The sequence below is a fragment of the Sus scrofa genome, chromosome X, assembly GCF_054392235.1.
Source record: "Sus scrofa isolate SSC_HxYL_T2T_F1_AM1 chromosome X, Sscrofa_HxYL_maternal_Yorkshire_Landrace_v2.0, whole genome shotgun sequence".
In the NCBI taxonomy this organism is placed as follows: domain Eukaryota; kingdom Metazoa; phylum Chordata; class Mammalia; order Artiodactyla; family Suidae; genus Sus; species Sus scrofa.
Window position 1 is genome coordinate 91,460,154 of NC_139401.1, and position 26,088 is coordinate 91,486,241.

The following is a 26,088-nucleotide window of genomic DNA, read 5'->3' on the forward strand; positions in this document are numbered from 1 at the left end:
AACCCAGGAGAAGAGATCTATATATGCTGACTCTTGGCAGTTACTCAAAGAAACAGCCTAACCATATTGTCATACTTGAAGACAACCATGTATTAGTTCATCAAACCTCATTCATGGTCAGTTTTTGATTAGTGTTTTATGTGATTTATTGTTAAATTTAAGTATACAACCATAATTGCCAAATTTTGAGGAAACTCTGTAACAAGAAAGACAGTAAACAAAACAAGTCTATACATCAAAGAAATTTTATAGAAAACAGAGACAATGTAGGGAACAAAACATTTTTTAAAAGCATAATTATTATCCTCAAAGAAATAAGAAAAGAGAAAAATAGGTTATGAAAAATAAGTATTCAGGTAACTCAAAGGAGTTCCCAAAGTGCAAAAATATGATAGCATAAAATAAAATTTTAATAGAAGAGCTGGAAGGTAAAGATTAGACTTATTTACAGAAACACTGCAAATTAGAATACAATAATAGGGCAATGCCTTCAAATTTGAGAGATTCTTTAGAAATATTTGAATTCTATACTCACTTGAACTATTAGTCAAATATTAGTATAAATAAAGACATGTCCATGTATGGAAGATCTTACAATTTTACCACCCAGGTACTCATTTCAAGAATCTACTGGAGTTGTGCTACTCCTCAAAAATGAGAGAATAATCTAAGAAAGAGTAAAACAGGATACAGGAAAGAAGGGAGCCTACATAGAAAATGGGAATGGAAATTCCTAGGGTGGTGTTGAAGGGAGATGAAAAAGAGCACAGCTAAAATCAATAGAGTCAGTGAGCCATCAACCCAATGTAGAAGCAGGGGGAAGAAATGTTCTTGAAAAACTGCCTGGGAGGAAAGTAATTAAATTTATAGATTTCTGATAAGCTGAAATAATTTAGAGGAGATTTATATCTCTGGTAGAGAAATAGTATGCAGAAAAACTGCAAATAAATAAATGCAAGTATTAATTCCGGGGATAACATATACCACACATAAAAGAAAAATGCCCTATTTAGTTACTATCTTATTGCTAATAATAATACAAATAATTAACGTTTACTTTTACTAAGAAATGTTCTATAACATGGGAGAATAGGGAAGGGCAAGAGTGTACATGACTGTGTAAATGAGTATGTATGTGCACACATGTACATATGTCTACACACATGGTTAGTGAGTGTGAAAGATTTAAATCTTCAATATATAATTTTAAAAATAGAAAGCATAGAAATAGCAGTATAATATGCTCTTTAGAGGTATAGTGATATATGCCATAATACACAACTAGAAGAATACACAGTTATTGCTTCTCATAGCAGAAATGCAGAGTGGAAAGGGATGGGAAAGGAAATATTTTTTTATCATAAGTCTAATGTAAATATTTAAATTTTAAAATATGTGCATAGATAATACTAATTATTTATCAATTACTGGAATAAAAAAGGCACACGGGATAGTGCACAGGTGGTTCCTGGCAACCTTTAGGTGAACTGGCCTCATTAATATCATATTGCTGTCCTCAGCCTATACTCATTCTTTCAACAAATGTTTCTGAAAAATTACAACATATTAGGCACTGTCCTAAATATTAGGAATATAGTGATGTGCAAAATCCTCAATTTTCATAGGTCTCATTTATAAAGCACCAACCAAATTCCCCTATTGCTCTTCTCTGCAACTAGGCATTATGGCCATTATAGTATCTAGAGTAATTCATATACGAGTACCATGTAAATGGATATGTAATGACATGAGAAATAAGCTTTACTTTCTTACAAGCCCTGTATAAATTAAAAAGAAATATGTTAATTGAAAGAAAAATAATTAAAAAAACTTTAGTCTCATAATTTGTTAGCAGAGAAGAATTCTCATGGTAATTCATATGGAATTTTAAGGGACTCTGGGTAGTCCAAACAATTTTGAAAAATCAAACAGTTGGAAAACACTTTCCCTGATTTCAGAATACACTATGAAGTTGCCGTAATCAAAACAGTGTAGTACTGGCATAATGACAGAGAAGTAGAATAGAGTATAGTCAATAGAATAGAGTAGAGAATGCAGAAATAAACCCTTGCATATATGGCACTTCCAAAAGAGTGCTGAACCCATTCATTGGGGAAAAGATAGTTTCTTCAGCAAATGATATCAGGAGAACTAAGATGCACATGAATATCAGAAGAATAAAGTTGGATCCTTATCTTATAGAATATACAAAAATAACTGAAAATGAATTAAAGAGCTAAACATAAGACCTGAAGCTACTATAATATTCTAGAAAAAAACAGAGGGGGAAGCTTCATGACATTGGACTGGGCAATGATTTCATGGCTATGACAGCAAAACACAGGAAGCAAAAACAAAAAAATAGACAAATAGGATTAAATCAAACTTAAAAATGTTTGCATATCAAAGGAACATAATCAATAGAGTGAGAAGACTACCTATGAGTGTTGTCAGGTGGTGGGGGAGCTGACGGTGGGCTAAATGGGTGAAGGAGGTCAAAGATAGAAACTACCAGTTCTTTTTTTTTTTTAAGTAAAGACAAAACTTTAATATTTTTTTTTCCCACTGTACAGCAAGGGGGTCAGGTTATCCTTACGTGTATACATTACAATTACATTTTCCCCCCACCCTTTCTTCTGTTGCAACATGAAACTACCAGTTCTAAAGTAAATAAGTCATGGAGATGTAATGTACTGCATGATGATTATAGTTAATAATACTGTATTGCACATTTGAAAATTGCTATGAAAATATATCTTATAAGTCCTGATTTTAAAAAAAGAAAGAAAAAAAGGAAAAGAAATGGGAAGCTACAGAATAGAAAAAAAATTGCAAATTATATATTTGCTATAGGGTTAATGTCCAGGATATACAAATAATTGCTATAACTCAACTCAAAGTATCAAATGATCTGATTTTAAAGTGTACAAAGGCCTTGAATAGACATGCCTCCATAGATGATTGTTGCAAGACATGTTTCCTTGAAAACTCCATCTTGTCCTTCTTTACTTTATCCCATCTTTTTGTCTTACTTTATCCCATCTTCCTTCTTGGAAAAACAGTCACAGTGCTGGTAAATGACTTAAGCTGAAGAGCAAAGACCTAAAGGCATAAGTGACTTAAGCTTAAGAACTGTTATATGCCCAGAGGTCAGAGTAAGAGCTTAACCCTTTACCACCTAAGTGGCTTTTTAAATAGTAAAAGAACTTATATAATAGTAAATAAACCCTGTATCATCCACCCATAGCCACTCCTCACTTGATCTCACAATAAAAGCAGTGTGGTTTCTTGAGGCAGAGTGCTCTTGGTCCCTGAGATCTGGAGTTCCCTGGTGCTCTTGGTCCCTGAGACCTTGAGTCCCCCAGCTCCCACCTTTACTTAAGATAAATGTCTCTGTGTCTTGTTTTATGTTAACTATTTTTCCTTAAGTTCCACAGCACCCGTTCTTCAGCCCCATCCTGCTGAGCTGGCCCCGGCAGATGATACACAAATGGCCAATGCACATATAAAGATATTCAACATCCCTAATAATCAGGGAAATACAAGTCAAAATTATAATAAGATATCATCTCACATTCACTAGGTTGGGCACTATTAAAAAACATGGCAAATGTAGACAAAGATGTAGAGAAATCGGAACCGTTATGCACTGTGGATGGAATCATAAAATGATTCAACCACTATGGAAAATAGTATAGAGTTATCTCAAAGAATTAAAAATAGAACTTTTTTTTTTACTATTTTTTCTTTTTATTATTAAAGTATAGTTGATTTACAATGTTTCATCAAGTTCAATTTTACAAAAAAGTGACCCATTCACACACATTTCCCTGTGCTGTACAGTAGGATCCCATTTCCCATCCATTACAAATATAAGAGTTTTCATCCAAAAGTAGAACTTCTATATGATCCAGCATTCCCATTTTGGCATATATATCCCAAATAATTGAAAACCATTTCTCAAAAAGAGGTGTTTGTATATTCCTGTTCATAGCAGAGGTATTTGCAACAGCTAAGTGACATAAATGTCCATTGATGAATGAATAGATAAATTGTGAAGTGTATATTATGAGATATTGATCAGACTTTAAAAGGAAGGAGATGTTGTCACATGCTACAACATGTATGAACCTTGAGGTGATTATGCTGAGTGAAATAAGCCAGTTACAAAAAGACAAATAGTATATGATTCCACTTATGTGAGGTATCTAGAATAGTCAAATTTATGGAAATATAGGTAGGATGGTGGATACCAGGAGCTGGGGAGAGGTAGAAATTGGGAGTTGTTTTTTTATTGGGAGTAGATTTTTAGCTTGGCAGTATGAAAAATTTTTGGACATCTGTTTCACACAATGTGAATATATTGAACACCACTAAACTGCTTAAAAATGGTTAAGATGGTAAATTTTAAGTTATGTGATTTTTATTACAATAAAAATCACTTAGCCCAAAATGTTTTTCATGCTCTCAAAATTGAGAACATTTGTGTGTTTCCCCGGGCCTTTCTAACACCATGGCATAAGATGGGCTGTGTACATATGCATACCTTCTGCTGCCCTCTCTTGAGTATATTCACAACCAATTAAAAAAATTGTCCTGGTTAAGTTGTTGGATTATGTGAAATATTATAGTAAAGTGATCAAGCCTTTAGTGAATATTCAAATAAATATGCATGGTTTGCTTGCTGTTCTGGTAGCTGAATGGATGAGCTGGAGTAGAAACTTGGGTCATAAGAAAGGCTTCTCAGGGTCTCAGGACCCTGTGAATAACAAACCTCATGAGAATTTTGTGTATTGATTCCATGGTCAATAAAGACAGTGGTTTCCTAAGAGAACTGGCATGGATCCATTATCACACTTCTCTCCTCCAAAGATGCCTCTGCCTGCAGAATATATAATATTCAAACATCACATATTCACTCCTGTTTTTATATACTTTTCACTGTCTCATGCATGTAAGGCACCCAATGAATATTTATTTTACACATGAATACATGCATATTTAGTGGGTTTTTTTCTAAATACTGGAGAAATTTTGTTTTAAAGCGAGCACTAAGTTAGACGCTGGACAATCATTACACTAGTCCAGGCTGTCTAATGATCCAGCCATGACAGTCATTTGAATTCTGGCAAGTCAAAGCCCTATGAGTAGGACAGTCTTCATCTCTAAAATAATGAGTGTTATGAATTTAGAAAAATGACAATACTTTTATCAAACTAGATAATGTTTCTTGATGCATGTGTAAACTGTATGGCAATATAAAATACAGCATAGCATTAATTTTCAGAATATACTAAATATCATATTCTTTACTAGGTGGATCATGGATAAAAAGGAAGCATAATCCTTCACCATTCCTTCAGAAAGAAATGCACTCATTGATATAATTTTGAAAAGACTACCATGTTCACTTTTTAAAAGGAGATTTGGGATAGGAAATTAGAGAGATGGAAATAGTTATCAAGGTGATTAACTGATTGAACATTTCAGAGAATGGTTAGCAAGCGCTTGATGAAACTGATAAGAGAAGTCCCAAAGTCACAAGCTAAGATAAATTATAAAGTATTTGTCTTCATAAATATTGAAACACATATGGAGATAAGGTGGTGAAAGGCTGCTGGAAAGAAGTGATACTTACATAAAGAACATTCAGTCAAAGTAAAAATTTTCAGCATTCAATTAGCTTTAAACCTAACTGAGGAGGCAAAAGAACTGTACTTTGAAAAATATAAGACACTGATGAAATAAATCAAAGATGGCACAAACAGATGGAAAGGTATGCCATGGTCTTAGAAGAATCAATATTGTCAAAATGACTATACTACACAAGGCAATATGAAGATTCAATGCAATTACGGTCAAATTAACAATAGAATTTTTCACAGAACTAGAACAAAAAATTTTATAATTTGTATGGAAAATCAAAAAGATCCCAAATAGCCAAAGCAATCTTGAGAAAGAAAATTGAACTGGAAGAATCAGGTTCCCTGGCTTTAGACTATACCACAAAGCTACAATCACCAAAACAGTATTTTGCTGACACAAAAACAGACATAGATCAGTGGAACAGATGGAAAGTCCAGAAATAAACCCACACACATATGGTCAACTAAACAATGAAAAATGAGGCAAGACTATACATACAGTGAAGAAAAGAATAAGTGATTCTGGGAAAACTGGACAGCTACATGTAAAAGAATAAAATTAGAATATTCTCTAACATCATGCACAAAAATAAACTCAAAATGGAAAAAAGACCTAAAGTAAGGCCAGACACTATAAGCCTCCTAGAGAAAAACATAAGCAGAACACACTTTGACATAAATCACAGTATAATCTTTTGGGATCCACCTCTTATAGTAATGAAAATAACAACAACAATAAACGAATGTAATCTAATTAAACTTAAAAGCTTTTGCACAGCAAAGGAAACCATAAAAAAAGACAACTCACAGAAGGGGACAAAATATTTGCAAACAAAGCAACGGACAAAGTATTAAGCTCCAAAATATACAAATACCTAAGGCAGCTTTATATCACAAAACCTAGCAACTCAATAAAAAAAAAGTTGTCAAATGATCTAAGGAGACATTACTTCAAATAAGACAGACAGATGGTCAAAAAGCACATGCAAAGATGCTAAATACCACAAATTATTAGAGAAATGCAAATCAAAACTACAAGTAGATATCACCTCACACTGGTCATAATGGCCATCATTAAAAATCTACAAACAATAAATGCTAGAGAGAGTGTGGAGAAAAGGCAACCCTCCTATACTTTTGGTGGGAATATAAATTGGTGCAATCACTATGGAGAAGAGTATGGAGTTTCTTGAAAAACTAAATATAGAACTATCATTTGATACAACAATCCCTCTCCTAGGAATCTCTCTGGAGAAAACCATAATTCAAAAAAATGCATGCACCCCAGTGTTCATTGCAACACTGTTTACAATAGCCAAGACATGGAAGCAACCTAAATGTCCATCAACAGAGGGATGGATAAATAAGATGTGGTACATATATACAATGGAATATTACTCAGCCATAAAAAGCATGAAGTAATGTCATTTGCAGCAACGTGGATGCAACCAGAAATTATCATACTAAGTGACATGTCAGGCAAAGAAAGACAAATACAACATGTGGAATCTAATAGAAATGATAAAATAGAACTTACAAAACAGAAAAAGATTCACAAATTTAAAAACCAAACTTATGTTTACCAAAGGAGATACATGGGTAGAAGGGATAAGTCAGAGAGTTGGAAGTAATATATACACACTACTGTATATAAAATAGATGGGTAACAAGGACCTATTGTATATCACAGAGAAATTTATTCAATACTGTGTAATAACCTACATGGGAAGGTCTGCAAAGGAAAATCTGCAAAGGAATGGATATATGTATATGTATAACTGATTTACTTTGCTGTACTCCTGAAATTAACACAAAGTTGTAAGGCAACTATATTCCAATAATTTTTTTAAAAAGCTGATTCCATGAAAATTAAAAAAAAAAACCTTCAAATAAAGAACACTATCAGAAATTTTCCATATATTGGCCATATTATTGTAGCCCTGCACAGAATTGTCTACAGTTTGCTGTGTTTTGATATTATATTTTCAGCTTTTCTACAGGCAAAATAAAACAGCAGCTCCTTCCCTAAAATTCCTCTCACATCATATAAATAAAATCCCTCTACATCCACTGAATGCATTTGCTGCAGCAATATTTTTGAAGGGCATCATATAACATATCACACTTTGTCTTATTGCAAAGACCTAATGAAGACGGTCTTTAAGAGGCTATACTATGGAAAACTCTCCTCTTTACTGATAATGCTCAAAAGCTTAATTTTCACTTTGGCTGCTGGGAAGTTTAAAACTAAATTTGAGATCAACATAGCAATGATGTAGGTCTTAGTGATCTGAATACTTATTTTTCTGGTTGATTCCAGGCAGGACACATTCTTTTTTTTTTTTTTTTTTCCCACAGGTCATTTGTTTAATTTCAATTCTGCAAAATGTAAAAATAGAACGAGCTGCCGTGAAGGGTTGGGACTTGACAGCTTCGATGAGAAGACTCCACCAGCACACAAACCATGCAGTTCTGCTAGATCCCGCGTCCTCCCTTTGCCAGAGGCAAAAGGGGAAAGAGAACAAACCTGAAAGCAAGGTGCAGCTTTCGCCTTATCTCCTGCTCTTTTCCCCCTTTCTCCCTTTCTTGCACTTCTCTGCACCTTCTTCCTCCATCTGTTCCCTCTCTCTCCTCCCACTTTGCTTGCTTTCTCTCTCCGCTGCCCCGCCCCACCCCGCCCCGCCCGCCTGCCCCTCCTTCATCATTTCTTTTTTTTTTTTTTTTATTTTATTATTTTCCCACTGTACAGCAAGGGGGTCAGGTTATCCTTAGATGTATACATTGCAGTTACAGTTTTTTCCCCCACCCTTTCTTCTGTTGCAACATGAGTATCTAGACATAGTTCTCAATGCTATTCAGCAGGATCTCCTTGTAAATCTATTCTAGGTTGTGTCTGATAAGCCCAAGCTCCCGATCCCTCCCACTCCCTCCCCCTCCCATCAGGCAACCACAAGTCTCATCTCCAAGTCCATGATTTTCTTTTCTGAGGAGATGTTCATTTGTGCTGGATATTAGATTCCAGTTATAAGTGATATCATATGGTATTTGTCTTTGTCTTTCTGGCTCATTTCACTCAGGATGAGATTCTCTAGCTCCATCCATGTTGCTGCTAATGGCATTATGTCATCCTTTTTTATGGCTGAGTAGTATTCCATTGTGTATATATACCACCTCTTCTGAATCCAATCCTCTGTCGATGGACATTTGGGTTGTTTCCATGTCCTGGCTATTGTGAATAGTGCTGCAATGAACATGCGGGTGCATGTGTCTCTTTTAAGTGGAGCTTTGTCCGGATAGATGCCCAAGAGTGGGATTGCAGGGTCATATGGAAGTTCTATGTATAGATTTCTAAGGTATCTCCAAACTGTTCTCCATAGTGGCTGTACCAGTTGACATTCCCACCAGCAGTGCAGGAGGGTTCCCTTTTCTCCACAGCCCCTCCAGCACTTGTTATTTGTGGATTTATTAATGATGGCCATTCTGACTGGTGTGAGGTGGTATCTCATGGTAGTTTTGATTTGCATTTCTCTTATAATCAGCGATGTTGAGCATTTTTTCATGTGTTTGTTGGCCATCTGTATATCTTCCTTGGAGAAATGTCTATTCAGGTCTTTTGCCCATTTTTCCATTGATTGATTGGTTTTTTTGCTGTTGAGTTGTATAAGTTGCTTATATATTCTAGAGATTAAGCCCTTGTCAGTTGCATCATTTGAAACTATTTTCTCCCATTCTGTAAGTTGTCTTTTTGTTTTCTTTTTGGTTTCCTTTGCTGTGCAAAAGCTTTTCAGTTTGATGAGGTCCCATGGGTTTATTTTTGCTCTAATTTCTATTGCTTTGGGAGACTGCCCTGAGAAAATATTCATGATGTTGATGTCAGAGAGTGTTTTGCCTATGTTTTCTTCTAGGAGTTTGATGGTAGGACATATTCTTATTAAATAAAATATCTATTTCTCATGTTATCTATGTATAATAAATCTTGTAGTACATTTTATTGTATATATTCAAGTTATAATAAGCCTTAAATATTTTTAAAATGACATGGAGGTACACTTAAATACTTTTTAGAATGTCAAGTGACATAATAATTTGGCAAGAGAATAACATTCATTCACTGGGGGGAATTAAAAACAGCAGATTGTGATAGAATACAGTATTCTACAAACTGATACATTACCCACCTCAAAATAAATAAATAAATAAGGAACAACCACACACACACACAGAGTCTTGTACCCTAAAGCACAGATAAAGTAAGTGATCTAACTCTCATTTTTCTAATTTTACATATAGATTTTGATATTTAAAAGTTATGACTTCACAGGTTAATTCTATCAAAAATTTAGAGAAGAGTTAACACATATTCTTTTGAAACTCTTCAAAAATTGCAGAGGGAGGAATACTCCCAAACTCATTCTATGAGGTCACCATCACCCTGCTACCAAAACCAGATAAAGATACCAAACACACAAAAAAAGAAAATTACAGGTCAATATCACTAATGAACATAGATGCAAAAATCCTCAACAAAATACTAGCAAACCAAATTCAACAATACATGAAAAGGATCATACAACATTATCAATTGTGATTTATCCAAGGGATGCAAGAATTCTTCAATATTTGCAAACCAATCATTGTGATACACCACATTAACAAATTGAATAATAAAAACCATATGATTATTTAAATAGTGCTGCAAAAGCTTTTGAGAAAATTCAGCACACATTAATGATAAAAATTCTCTAGAAAGTGGACATAGAGGGAATCTAGCTCAACATAATAAACGCCATATATGACAAACCCACTGCTAATGTTGTTCTCAACAGCGAAAAGATTAAAGCATTTCTGCTAAGATCAGAAACAAGGATGTTCATTCTCACCACTTTTATTCAACATAGTTTTGGATGTCCTAGCCATGGCAATCAAAGTAGAAAAAGAAATGAAATTAATTCAAATTGGAAAATAAGTAAATCTTTCACTGTTTCGCTGATGACATGATACTATACATAGAAAATACTAAAACTTCTACCAGAAAACTACTAGAGCTCATCACTGAATTCATTAAAGTTTCAGGATAAAAAATTAATACACAGAAACCTTTTGCATCCCTATTAGCAATGACAGAACAGAAAGAGAAATTAATTAAAAAATCTCATTTACCATCACACCAAAGGGAATAAAATACCTAAGAATAATAATGCCATTTGGAGCAACATGGATAGACCTAGAAATTATCATACTAAATGAAGTCAAAAAGAGAAAGAGAAATAACATATGATGTCATTTATATGTAGGCCCTAATAAAAATGATATAGAATAACTTATTTATAAAACAGAAACAAATTCACAGCTATTTAAAACAATCTTATGTTTACCAAAAGGGAAATTTTAGGAGTCAGGGATAAATTTGGATTTGGGGATTAACACACTGTTATGAATAAAATAGATAACTACCAAGGACCTACCATATAGCATAGGGAAATCTCAATATTCTATAATAACCTATATGAGAAAAGAATCTGAAAAATGATGTATATATGTATATGTATAGCTGAATCACTTTTCCATACACCTGAAACTAATACAACACTCTAAGTCAACTATTCTCCAATAAAATTTAAAAAATGATATAGAGTCTTATATTAGTACACAATTACATTATATAAATTTTTGAAAATAGAAGTAAATAACATGTTGGTAGGTTATACATATCGATTAATTTACCTATTATTTTTTGGTTATCCAATTTGTTGGTGTAAAACATTGTTATAGTCTCTTAAAATCTTAATTTCTGTAGCATCAGTTGTAACGTCTCCTTTTTCATTTATCATTATATATTTGATTCTTCTCTGTGTTTTTCTTAGTCTAGCTAAAGGTTTGTCAATTTTATCTTTCCAAGATCCAAGTCTTCATTTTATTGCTTTTTTTCTATGGTTTTACAAACATTTATTTCATTTATTCCTGCTCCAATGTTTACTATTTCTTTCCTTATGCTAATTTTAGGCTTAATTTATTCTCCTTTCTTACTTTCTTGAGCTGGACAGTAAGGTTTTTTAGATCGTCTTATTTTACTGTATGGACTTTCCTTTTAGTACTTCTTTTGCCATGTTGCATAAATTTTGGTATATTTGTTTTCATTTTTATTGGTCTGGAGCTATTTTCTAATTACTCTTTACTTTATTCTTTAATTTACTGGTTGTTCAAGAGTGTGTGTTTATATTCAACATATTTGAGGATTTTCCAGTTTTGCTTCTGATACTAATTTCTAATCATACCATATGGTCAGAAAAGATGGTGGGTGTGATTTCAATTTTCTTAAGTTTGTTGATTTGTTTTGTGACCCAATACATGATCTATCTTAGAAAATGTTTCATGTGTGCTTGAAAATCATGTATTTATTTCTACTGCTGAGGGAATATATTTCATATATATTTCGTTAGGTCTATTTTGTCTCTAGCATTGTTCCTAAAATGAGTTGTTTTCTTAATCTTCTATCTGATGTTGTATCCATTATTGAAAATGGGATATTGAAGTCCCCTAGTGTTACTGTGTTGTCAATTCTCACTTAAGTTCAGACAATATGTTCTGTTTCTAGGTGAATATATATACATATAATTATTTTATCTTTCTCATGAATCAACCCTTTTATCACTTTTAATGTCACTTTTTGTCTCTTGTGACAGTTTTCGAGTTAAAGTTTATTTTGTTTGGTATAAATATTGCCACTCATGCTTTCTTTTGTTTATTATTTGAATGGAATATCTTTTTTTTACCCTTTTGCTTTAAGCCTATGTGTATCCTTAAATCTAAAATAAACCTCTTGCACAGAGCATACAGTTGGATCTTGCTTTTTATTCATTCAGCCACTCCTTTTTTATGATTTAGGAGGTTAATCTATTTACAGTTGAAGTAAGTATTGATAGGGGAGGACTTATTGCCATTTTGATAATTTTCTCTCTTTTACCCTCTTTTCCTTCATTGTGCTCTTTTGTGCTCCATTGATTTTTGTAGTGACATGATTTGATTCCTTTTATTTTCTTTTGTGTCTTCTGTAGATATTTTCTTTGTGGTTACCATAGGGCTTACATAAAACTTCTCATAGTTATAACAAACTATTTTAATCTGATTACAACTTAACTTCAATTTCTTACACAAACTCTACATCTTTAATCTCCCCTACTTTATGTTAATTGATACCACAAATTACACCTTTTTTATACTGTGTATTCATTAGTATATTTTAAATTATACTTATTTTATCCACTTTGGTCTATTAACTTCTATGACAGAATTAAAAGTCCTTTCATGCCACCATTATAATAGTACAGTATTCTTATTCATTTATATACTTATGTTTACCAGCCAGTGTTATACTTACACATGTTTTCATGCTTTTGTTTGGTGTCTTTTGGTTTAAACTTGTATTTTATTTATTATTTATTATAAGTCAGGACTAGAGGCAATGAATTCTTTCAGATTTTGTTTCTCTGGGAAATTATTTATATGTCATTTTTTTATGAAAGGAAGTTTTGTTGGATATATTTCTTGCTTGGCAGGATATATTTTTTTTCTTTCAGCATTTCAAATATATCATTACACTTTCTTTCTTCTGGCCTGCAAGGTTTCTGCTGAGATATCTACTAACTATCCTGTGAAATTTCCCTTGTATGTGATGAGTTACTTTTCTCTTCCTGGCTTTAAGAATTTTGTCTTTGACTTTGATAATAACGTATCTCAGTGTGGACTTTGTGTTCTTCCTAGATGAAATCATCTGGGTTTTTTTGCATCTGGATGTACATTTCCTTTCCAGATTTGGGAAGTTTTTGCCATTTTTTTTAAAGTTTTCATCCCCTCCTACTCCTTCTGTGACCCCCATAATGTGTATATTGTAGTGGTCTCTTGGACTTTCTCACTTTCTTCATTTTGCTTCTTTGACCTGATCTGTTCAAATAACCTTTTTTCAAATTCACTGACTCTTCTGCTTGATCAGGTCTGCTATTGAACACTTTCAGTGAATTTTTTGGTTATTATTACATTCTTCAGCTCAAAAATTTCCATTTGGTTTTTTTATATATTTTGTGTATCTTTCTTTAAATTGTTATTTTGCTCATGTATCATTTTCCTGGGCTCATTCAGCATCTTCACCAATTAACTTGGCTAGAGATTGTGGGGGCTTCTGAAATCTTTTTTTGTGAACATATCTTCTTTGGATTTGTGTGTGTAAATTCTTAATTAGAGATATTTGTCAGTTTTGGAGCTCATAACCTCTTTCTCTGGTGTCTGTCTTCTGGACCATGGGTCCCATGATGCAGCAGTATGTCATTCATCTATTTTTCCCCAGAAGCCACCAGCCATCTAGAAACTTCCAGCCATGTGACGTCAGCACTCCAAGTTGGGCTAGACAGAAATTTCTCCCTTGGTAAATTTCCCAAATGCCAGAATTTTGAACATATGCCTTAATTTTATCTTTTTCTCAAGGGAGAGATCAGAGTTGTGTTGACCTGTGTGTGCTGTACCACAAGCTCTCTGAAGCAGAGGTGTTGTTCTTACTGATCCTCAGGCACCTAGAGACAGACTCAGCCACATGGGCAGCACCTCACACAAACTCAGAACATTGGGCCTACCGTCCTGTTTTCTCTTTCCCTCCTCAGGGAAAGCCAAAAGCTGATAGTTTCCTCCAAATCATATGATGCTGTGGAGGCAGAGGCTATTATAAGAGGGTATCATGAATTTTCCTACTGGATTCTTCGTGGCTGGTTTCATGCTCAGTCAGGTGTGGAAGCCTCTTAACTGATTTCTGGATCTCTCACAAAAACTGGTCTTTGTGTTGTTGTTGAATTAACCTCTCCATGGGAGGAAGGAGAGTCTCAGGCTTCTTATTCCACCATCTTACTGCCTTACTGATACTAGTTAGTTTAACTAGTTTTTAAAATTGATAACAATATGTTAATGTGTGACTCTATAATTGTATCTTCATCACTGCTATTTTATACTTTTGATATTTTCAGTTTTTTCTTTATATATTTAAATGCTATGTTTTGTGGAACAGTAAAATTCATTATGAATCGATATTTGATCATTATAAAATGACCCTCTTTGTCCTATTTAGTTTTGTCTTGATTTCTACTTTGTCAATTATTAATATTATAGGTATTTTAATTTTTGTTATTGCCTGGCATATATTTGTCTATGAATTCATTTTTAATCAGTCTTCCTCATTTCATCTTTAGTATGTATCTTATAAGAACATAAAGAAATAATGTATTTTTATAATCTCTGAACATTTACCTTTCAATAAATGTTTAGTCCCTTTAAATTTATTTTCAAAACTTATAGGCTTGGTCTGACTTTGTACTTTGCAATCAAAATGAGTTCTTTTATAGTATACCTTTTTATAATTTTTATTCTTTGGATTTTAATTATTCTCCTAATTTCATATTATATATCTTTGAGATATTTCTCATAATTTATCTGAACTATGGCATAACAAACATTATTTGATTGCTTTTTCCACATTTGACTTGGAGTAGTATGATTTTTTATCAGTGTTTCTTCTCAAAACTTTAAAAACCAAAGACTCTTACGGTATAATGCTTGAACTCTAGGGAACCATAGAAAGGCTTCAAAGGATTATGTCAACAACTTGAAATTATAGGCAAATGTTTTATTCATTTATGACTGTATTTTATAAAAATTTATTTTGTTAAATCCAGTAAAAATGATCATAATCCCTAAAATGTTAAAGACTACTGTTTAAGATTTTCTGCCACTGTTTTCTAGCTTATTCTGTGGAGAAGAATGTCTTTAACATTACAGTTTTGATATTCTGCCGTATCTATTTCACTCTTTAATATCAATTTATTGCCTATACTATGATTTTTAAAAATTCTATAATGTGTGTATTTGGATTTTTTTTTAATTTTAGTTATATTTCTTGGACTTTCTTCTTTCATTTCTGTCTGTTCTTTTCCTGGGACTTTCTGTTACTGTTTCTCACAAACTCTTGTTTTCTACCTTTGAGATTAATAAGAACATGTATTCTAGAACTTTCATGTGCATCTTAACACAAAACTATTTTAAGAGGTATTTCTTTTTTGAGTTGTCATGGCAATTCCCCCTTTATTCTTGCTTGAGAATCTTTTCAGAAGCTCCATGCCAGTCTTACAAGTTTATGCCTGACTCAGTAGCTCTTTACCTGTGTATGCTATTATATAGGAAATGGGAGGAATATAGTTTATTTAACTTCCCCCACTGTCTACTTAGATATTGGCATAGTTTTCCTTTCATTGCTAGAAATGAAGTTCAGTTCATACAGACCCTGAAATATATTTATTTATTGAGATTATATTAAAATGAATTGATATATTATCTAGTTACAGCTCTCTTATTTTACTAAACTTGGAAATTAGATGCAAATTGAAATATTCATTTGGACAGTATGTGTAGAATTGTACATCCACAGTCCACACTCTCCTACTGATCTTCCAATCTTCATTCTTGCTTATAATATTCCCTCTTAGAGGTTGACATACCAGGACACCACATGCCTTCATCTATCTCTCCTCTTACATGGTTATGAATAGAAGCAGAAACTAATTTGGACAGGGAATAGCCAAACTCTAGCTCTGATTGGCTTAAAATGTATTTGCCATACATTTGGAATATAACCACCTGTTTTTCTGATCAGTATACTACTTTCATCCCAGAATTACGTGAAGACAATAAGGAGTAAACTTCTCTTTTTGAGTGTTTGTGTGTGTTTGTGTGTGTGTGTGTGTGTGTGTGTGTGTGTTTGTGTGTGTGTGTATGTAATCTCTCCTTCTCTGTTTTAGATAGTTGAAAGTAAGATATCTTTTAGTCCATCCCTATATATTATACTGTATATAGAAAGTATGTATAGACTGTGGCCAATCATGTTTTTTCTCTTCTTATCATCTGGTTTTCTTTCTATTTATTTAAGAGATATTTTGAAGGTGTAACTAAGCATGACTACCTTGTTGCCATCCTAATATTAAAATCTCTTTCTGAAATGTTCGTAACCATTATTTCATTTCTATTATATTTAATTTCTCTGTCATTTTGTTTTGAATGTGTACATGTTAAGTAAGACTCAAGTCTGTATGTCGGAGCCCATTTTAGTCATTAATGCTGTCCTGAATTTTGTAAAAACTCTTTTTTTAACATCGTTTTAAATCTTGTCCTTAGTTTTCTGAGTTGTTTCATATTTCTGTTCCTATGTGAAATAACACTTTCCACGAGGTTATCCATATTATTTAAATTCCCAGAATTTTATTTTTGAAGGCCTATAGAATTAGTCCATATATAAATCACTGGTCGACTTTTTCCTTCATACGAACCATTCCAATTCACCATCCAAAATGAGACAAATGAAACTAATCATAAAATAACAACAAAACATCAAATTAAGTATTATTAAAGTTTAATAATAGCAACTTAGAATTTTCCTCTTGACAGATAATGAAATTTATTTGATCACCATGGACAATCTATGAGGTAGACATTATTATTGTCTCCTTTATTGCCAAAAGGGAAGTATGACAACATTAACTATCTTGTCTCAGTTCATGAAGTATCCTGTCTCTTTAATGTATGCTCTTAAACATGAAATTATAGAGTTTCATTACATTTAATTTCTTTCCAGACTTCTGAGGCCAACAACTTCAAAATTGTAAGAAATTAATATAATTAATATAATTAGCTACATAAAATATTATTTTAGATGATTTTTTTCACTTGAAGATTCATATAAATAGATTTGTGAATAATGGCATGTGTATTTGCTGATGTGTGGTGTTATGGGAGCAGAACAGGGCTGACATTGGTTGGGTCTAAATAAATAACAATACTTGGTTTACAGTTGGAGATCTGTGATATTCATATGAAATAGATCAGTTAATATGATGTCAGACATTTAGCTAGACCCTGGGGATACGTTGATTAACTAAATATGTCTTTTGAAAAATAGACATCATACATATCATTTTACATATTTCTTAAATTGAGTCTATGGCACACATTTATCTGAAGAGAAGTATTAGGTCTATAAAAAGAAGGCCTATCTATCTAGAAACATATAAAAAGGAAGACTATGTATCTGGAAGTTCACTAAGATTTCTTTGAAGAAATGCTATCAGTGATGAAAAGAGTAGGAGTTCCATATCAGGAGAAGGAAATGGGTATTCTAAATAAAGAGAATAGAATGTTCAAAGTCTATGTCCCTGAAAAAAGCATGGTATATTCTAAAGACTATAAGAAGTTTACTATAGCTGGAGTGGATAAAACAAGGTGGAGAGAGCCCTGAAATAAGACCCTGAAGTTATAAGTCAGAATCTTATGTGCCTTGTAAACCATGTTAAGGGACTTGACTTTTCCCATAGGACAATGAGAAAGATTGTAAGATTCTAGGGAGGGAAATGGCATGTTAACATTTTTCCTTAAAAATAAATTATCCTATGAGGTATTGGAACTGTCACTAGTGAGAGGAAGGACAGAGAAGTACCACTGGAAATGTTTGGGTACTAGTTAAATTTTATAAAATGTTATACAATCATAGTTCAGTTCTAAAGAAGACAAAAATATTGATGTTAGATAAAACTATTCTAATAGAATTGTAAATTTGTACTTTGATTTCAGGTAAAGTTGCAAGTATCATGTGTAAGTGATAAGCAAATGAGACCTTTCCAGGGACTTTAGTAGATGCATGCTATACTATTGTCCATAGTTAAGTAACAACTGTTTAGCACTGCCAAGTGAATATTAGGGATAAATTATGATATACCTTGAGGTGATCACATACATATTTATTTTAGGATGCAGTACTGTTAAAAGTCAAAATTAAAGTGACTACTAGAAGTTGACTGCACCCAGGCCATATGTAGACATTATTGCTAACCTTCCATGCCTTTATTCTTGTGCTAACCAAGACAGAAGGTAAGTGCCCTAAAATCAGTTTTCTGCATCAGCAATCCAGCTACATCTTGAGGAGTGAAATCTTAAAGCTTAAAATGCTGCCTTCTAGAGGTCCTCATGGGGCTTCATTACTAGAATGATGCAATCATTCGGGCAAACCCTTAGGGCCTCAGGGTGATGGGGAAAAATACACAACTAACCCACTGAGTTCTTCAGCTGCCACTCATAGATTGGCACCATGTAACATTCCAGGTAGAGTAACTGTCCTATTACCACAGAAACTTTCCCAATATTAACACTGTGGACTTAACCAGTTTGAAGACTGAAGGAAGTGGCTGCATTTAATGTATGGCAGCTGACCCTTTCAGTTTCCCTCTTGAAATCCCTCAATAATTGTCATGAAACTAACAACTATACATATAATTTTCTTCTGAACAAAACTATAGATTTGAGTATAATTACTCCTAGACTTTTGACCATGTTTGAGACAGAAATGTTTGACTCTAATGATTTTTTATTGACATAATGACAACTTGCAGCTAAGCACTGAAGACTGTATATTTCCCCAGTGGCTTCCTTACATACTGTAAATTGAAATGTACCTTAAAATAGTCAATCCAAATTTTTCAACATCAGCAAAGGAGAATTAGCTGTATTTATATTAAAAGTCTAGTATCTAGCAGAGTTTAGACTACATTGAGTATGAGTCTTATTAAAAGACTTATGACATAAAATAATTGGGCACAGGCAGATACATAATATGGAACTTTATACATGGGTGATCTGAAGTTGCCTAAGCAGTGATTACACTTTTAAAATTTATCTTTGTATTTTTTGCACCTAGAATAGAGCCAGGCAAATAGAAAACATTCAACAAATTTTTGACAGCAGGTTGAAAGGACAATTGAATAAATAAATGAACAGGTAAATAAAATAATGACTAAATTACCTGAAATAATTTCTGCCTTCTCCCCTAATTATTGCATTAAAGCAAAAACAAGAGGCAAGATGTTATTGAGATTTGAGTGCACACAGGCTGGATCTAATAATGTTTTGAATATTTTTTTTCTGTTTGGTATCTCCTAACCTAAGAGATACTGCTACAGCATAAAATGGAGGCTTGGGATTTCTTTGGGTCTGACAGACAGTCAGGGACTTAGTGAAATATTTTTTGCCTTTTCAAAAAAAAGCACAACAATATATGAATTAATTCTAATTTGGCATACATCAGCTAGAGCATGTTTTTGAGAATTGGAATGCAGCACTAGTTCTCTCCCCTCCAATAAATCTACTTAGCTATGTGGGGTGATCTCAGTATCATTTCAACAAACTTGTTCTCATCATGAGTGAGTCTTTCCAAATTCATTTTCAGGCAGGGATTCTCCTGTGGATTGGAAGAATATTTTAAGCTGTCACCTCTGAAACCTTTGCAATTATTTTATCAAGTACGGTTATCTGACATCAAAAAAGGTAATAGGCAAAGTTTACAATTTGTGTCAATTATTCTGGAATACATAAAATTGTGACTTCTCAGACAAAACTTACTAATGTCTGAATGGCTATGCCTGCTACCATATTTTGCACATGTTTGGTCTTAGAAAATATTTGTTATTGAAAATGTTAGTATTCTCTGCACAAGGCATAGTAGGATGGCAATTAGAAATGGCAGGATTTTAGGCTTTAGAAAATAACTAAAGAGGGTATTATCCAATATATCCCAGCACTTGGTATCTAGGGACTAAATGGGCTTTCTTCCCATCCCCAATTCTCTCAGTTGTTGTATGGATGAACCTTACAGGGGCTAAAAATAATATCTCTGGGTGACCATTAACCAAACAGAACTTGAAGACTAACTATGAAAAACCTAGTTGAGGACTTTCTTGAGCAAGCAGATTAGACGTTTTGAGTTTCACATACCCAATCAGATTAATAGAGACCATGGATAGGTATCTACAATCCTGATTTCCCACAGAATGTTGATTATCCAGGAACTTCATATAAAATCTTGTACCAGAAGCAATGGATATTTCAGACTCAGGTGCATTACTGACATAACAGCAAGAACAAAAATCTATTCAGCATTTACTAATGTCAGAAACTGTGCTAAAATTTAATGTGAATGATCTAATTAATTCATACACTGATATTGATATATATATATTCTTATTATCTCCTATGGTACACCGATTACCAACACATCCCTAACTATTCCCTGCTTCCTATATCCACGTCCTGTTAATTTATTTTGTTGCTCTTACCATCAAGAAGTGGAGTCTGTATCTTCACTCTTTAAATGTGATTTTTCCTTTTTAGCTTATTTGGTTAATAAAGCACATTACCAGTGATATGCCAATTCAAAGTCTGAGTCTCTCTCTCCCTCTCCCCACCCCTCTCTGTGAACCCTGCCATTTCCATGTGATGGAAACAGCTCTAACTTGCTGAAGGATTAGAGTCCACGTGGGAGAGAGCTAAATAATACAAAAAAAGTTTCAGAGAAACAGTCTCCTAGCTTACCTGAAGCTGACTACAAATGCATAAGGCAGTGCAGCTGGAACCAGAACTATCACTTAATAGAGCCCAGTCTAAATTGCCAGCCCACAGAGTTGTAAACTAATTTGTTGTTTAGCTCAATGTACTTGTAACAGTAGTTGTTTTAAGCCAGGAAGGTTTGGGATACTTTGTTACACAGAAATAGTTAATACATCTCCATTTTACCTATTAGGAAATTGAGCTCAGAGAAATTCGGTGATTTTCCTAATGTCATATAGCTAACAAATATGAATTGGGATTTGATTTCAGATCTGCTTAATAACAAAGTCTGCACTCTTAATCATGGATTAATATTGCTTCAGGACATCATGGCACTGGGTTTTTTGCATGATAAACACTACATTTTAAATGATGCAACAAGGTGTCGTTTTCAATATTTTAAGTCTGGTCCATACTGAGGCAGAATATGCTGAGAAGAGTGTGTGCATATACATATATTTGTGTGTGTATGTGAATGTGTATATGCAAAGCAATCCATTGCATGAAACTATTTTGAATCTAAGAAGCACTATAAACAGTTGGAAATAGAGAAACCCAAAGGGAAAAATACTGCACATGTACACACATAAATTTTTCTTGTTAGTGCAGCACTCAGAACATCTATTTATTTAGAAACAGTTTTAAAAAAATTCTTTGGAAATATGAATTCTGGACAGCTGCTCTTTAGTGATGATGGTGCTAAATTAAAATGACATCTTGAACACCCAGTCACAAGATCCAAACCAAAATAGCATAGGAATACAGAAAGAGGAATAATTAAATATTAGGGAAGATGATTTTTCACATTTTGGGGAGAAAAAGTTCCATATTAATCCAGTTTTTCATTCATCCAGTTCTCTCATCCTAGTTTCTCATTTCAGAAAAGATCTCTTTCTGGATCTTTTCCTGAGGAGAATCAACAGACTGTGGAAAGTATCTTGGGCCTTATTGTGGCTAGATAAACTCAAAGGAATGTAAAGAATATGAATATTTCAAAGCTTGGATTGGAAACTGCATAGAAATCTAAGGACCTAAAGATTGAAGACTCATAGGTATCAGCTGAATAAAGGTGAAAGAAGAGAGGGCAGATGTGATATAAGAATGGGCAGATAGTGTAGTCCACAAAACTAGATAAAGGAAATGCATGGCATATACCTAATGAGGATGACAAAGCTAGTAGCAAGACATATTAGAACAGTAAGGGGGAGGGTACATGCATTATCCACATCTAATTGAAGTGGTCTTGAGTAAAATTAGAATATGGCCAAGTGTACAAAGATTTCCAAAAACAAAAATCTGAAACCCTCTGTTTTCATCAGTTTTTCAGCATGATCTTTCACCCAGGAATTTATTTATATGTTGAGGGAGATAAAATAACACATTCACCAATGTATATGAATAAACTATATTCAATATTCACAAGCTGGGTATTCCCAGGAGAAAAGGGGCTTAGTTGGGGGTCTGATGAGAAGGTAAACAAAAGAAGGGGTTGGAAATGGCCTCAGACTTTTATTGTTAAGAAATGAGGGTGGTTTGGGCTCAGATAAAAGTTGTGGATTTGAAATTCTTGCTGGTCTGCAGGGTTGAATGGGCCTTCTTATCTTTTGCTTTGTTTTTTGTTTTTTTGTTTTTTTTTTTGTTTTTTTTTTGTTTTTTTTTTTTTTTGTTTTTTTTTGGCTTTATAGGGCCACATGCACAGCGTGTGGAACTTCCCAGGCTACGGGTTGAATCTAAGTTGTAGCTGCTGGCCTACCCCCCAGCCACAGAAACGTGGGATCCAAGATGTGTCTGCGACCTATATCACATTTCACAGCAATGCCAAATCCTTAAACCACTAAGTGAGGCCAGGGATTGAACCCACATTCTCATGGATACTAGTCATGTTCAATACCACTGAGCTACCACAGGAACTCCAGGGCCTTCTATCTTGGATGTCCCAAATGTGGAGCAGGAAGGGCAGAAATGTGGGGATCTAAAATTGTCAATGGTCAAACATCAAATATGGAGCAAGCCTCTTTGTGTGTGTATGTGTGTGTGTGTGTGTATGTGTGTGAGTGTGATTTATTTTTTTCTAACTATTGAGCTATAATTGACATAAAATATTGCACAAGTTTAAAGTGCACAACACATTGACTTGCTACATTTGTACAGAGTCTTTCCTTAATAGATATGTGAGATTGGTTCTAGGAGTCTGGCATGGAAAAAACATGCCAGTCCCTTATATAAAATGGTGTGATATATGCATATAACCTATGCACATCCTCCAATAAATATCATTTTTATTGAATTATAACTGACATACAATATTATGTTAGATTCAGGTGTACAACATAGTGATTGAACACTTATATACAGTATGAAATGATCTCCACAGTAAGTCTAGTAACAATCTGTCACCATATAGAGTTATTACATTATTATTGATGATGTTCCTTATGCTATATATTACATCCTCATTATTTATTTATTTTATAACTGGAAGTTTACCTCTTAATCACCTTCATATATTCTTGTCTACCACTCACCCTCCCAAACACCACCACTTTGTTTTCTATGAATCAATTTCTGTTGGTTTTTAATAGTTATTTCTCGATTACAATTATTTTTCTACTGCACACATGGTGACCCAGTTAACATACATGTATAGATTCTTTTTTCTCACATTATCATTTTGTTTTTTAAATTGCACATTTAAGTGAAATCATATAATATTTATATTTCTATAATTCACTTCACTTAGCATAATATTCCCTAGGTTCCTTCATGTTGTTAGCAATAGCAAGATTTCTTTATTTTTAATGGTTAAAAAATATTCCACAGTGTGTATGTGTATATATCTCACATATTATTTACCTATTCAGCTTTCTGTGAACTCTTGGGTTGCTTCCATATCTTAACCATTATAATGAACATAGGCGTGCATAAAACTTTTTGGATTAGTGATTTTGTTTTCTTCAGGTAATACTCAGATATTGAATTGCTAGATAGGATGGTAGTTATATTCTTAATTTTTTGAGGAAACTCTGTATAGATTGCCTTTTCATTTTGCTGATGGTTTCCTTCCCTGAACAAAAGCTTTTTAATGTGATACTTTAAATCATCTGAGTACTTTTAATACCTAATACAATGTATTGTTATGTAAATAGTTGCTGGCATGTAGCAAATTCATGTTTTGCTTTTGGAACTTCTTGGTATTTAATTTTTTCTAGTTTTTTGATCCTTGCTGGTTGAATCCATGTCTGTGAAACATATGGATACAGAGGGCCAACTGTCTTGCAAAATGATTACATCAAGAAGCATTTGCTAAAACCTCCACTTGGTCACATAACTAATATTTCTTTTTTTTTTTGTGGTGAGAACATGTAATATCTACTCTCTTCAAAACTTTGAAGCATAGAACAGTATTATTCACTATAACCACCATGTAGTATATTTGATCCCTAAATTTGATAATCTTGTAACAGGAAGTTTGTATCCTTTGACCAATATATCTCCATCTCCTGCCTCCAGCCTTGGTACCACCGCTCTATTCTTTGTTTCTCTGAATTCAATTTTCTTTTAGATTCCATTTATAAGTAATATCATATAATATTTGTCTTTGTCTAAATTCACTTATTGTAAGGTCTTCAGTTTTCATCTATATTGTCATAAATGACAGGATCTCCTTTCTCACAGCTGAATAATGTTTTGTTGTATATTATCTCACTTTTCTTTATCCATTTATCTGTCAATGTGCATTTGGGTTATTTCCTTATCTTAAATATTGGGAATGATGCCACAATGAACATGAGAGAATAGATACCACTTTGAGACTTTGAGATCCTGATTTCAATTCCTTTAGCTATATGCCCAGAAGTGGGATTGCTGGATTACATGGTAGTTTTATTTTTAATTATTTGAGGAACCTCCATACTATATTCCACAGTAGCACCTTACATTCCCACCAACAGTGTACAAGAGTTCTATTTTCCATATTCTAACCAATACTTGTTATTGCTTGTCTATTTGATAATAGACATTTTAACAAGTGTGAAGTGATATGTCATTGTGGTTTTGATTTTCATTTCCTGATAATTAGCGATATGGAGCAAATTTTCATGTACTTGTTGGCCATTTGTATGTCTTCTTTGGAAAAATGTCTATTTAGTTCCTCTGCCCATTTTTTTTTATAATCAGATTGTATTTTTGCTACAAAATTGTATGAGTTCTTTATGTATTTTGGATATCAACTCCTTTTCATACACAGGATTTGCAAATATTTTTCCTTTATATAAGTTGACTTTTCATATTTTGTTGTTTCCTTTGCTGTGCAGAAGTTTGCTGTTATTGTTTAGTTTCATGTAACCCCACTTATTCATTTTTGCTTAGATTACTTGTACTTTTGGTGTCACATCCAAAAAATCATTGCCAAGACCAAGATCCCACTCAATGGTGAAATATTGAAAGCTTTGCCTCTAAGAAAGAAGGTGCCCACTTTCACCACTCCCATTTATCATAGTGCTGGAAGACTTAGCTAGAGCAATCAGGCAAAATAATTAAAAATAAATAAAAAATTAAAGGCATCCAAATAGGAAAAAAGAAAGTAAAATTGTCTTTGTTGGCAGACATTGTCTTATATATAAATAATCATAAGGACTGCACCAAAAAAAAAAAAAACCTGTTATGACAAATCCACAAATTTAGCAAAGTCGCAGGACAAAAAAATCAGTAGAGAAAAAATTGTGTTTCTATACACTAACAACAAAACAATGAAAAAGAAATTAAGAAAACAATGCCATTCACAACAGCATAAAAAAATAAGGTACCAGGAATAAATTTAACAAAGGAGCTGAAACATATTTTATTTTGACAACAACAAGATTTAGATGAAAGAAATTAAGACACAAACAAATGGAAGGTATCCCATATTCATATATTGGAAAAATTATTATTGCTAAAATGTAAATATTAACCAAAGTCATCTATAGATTCAATTCAATCCTCA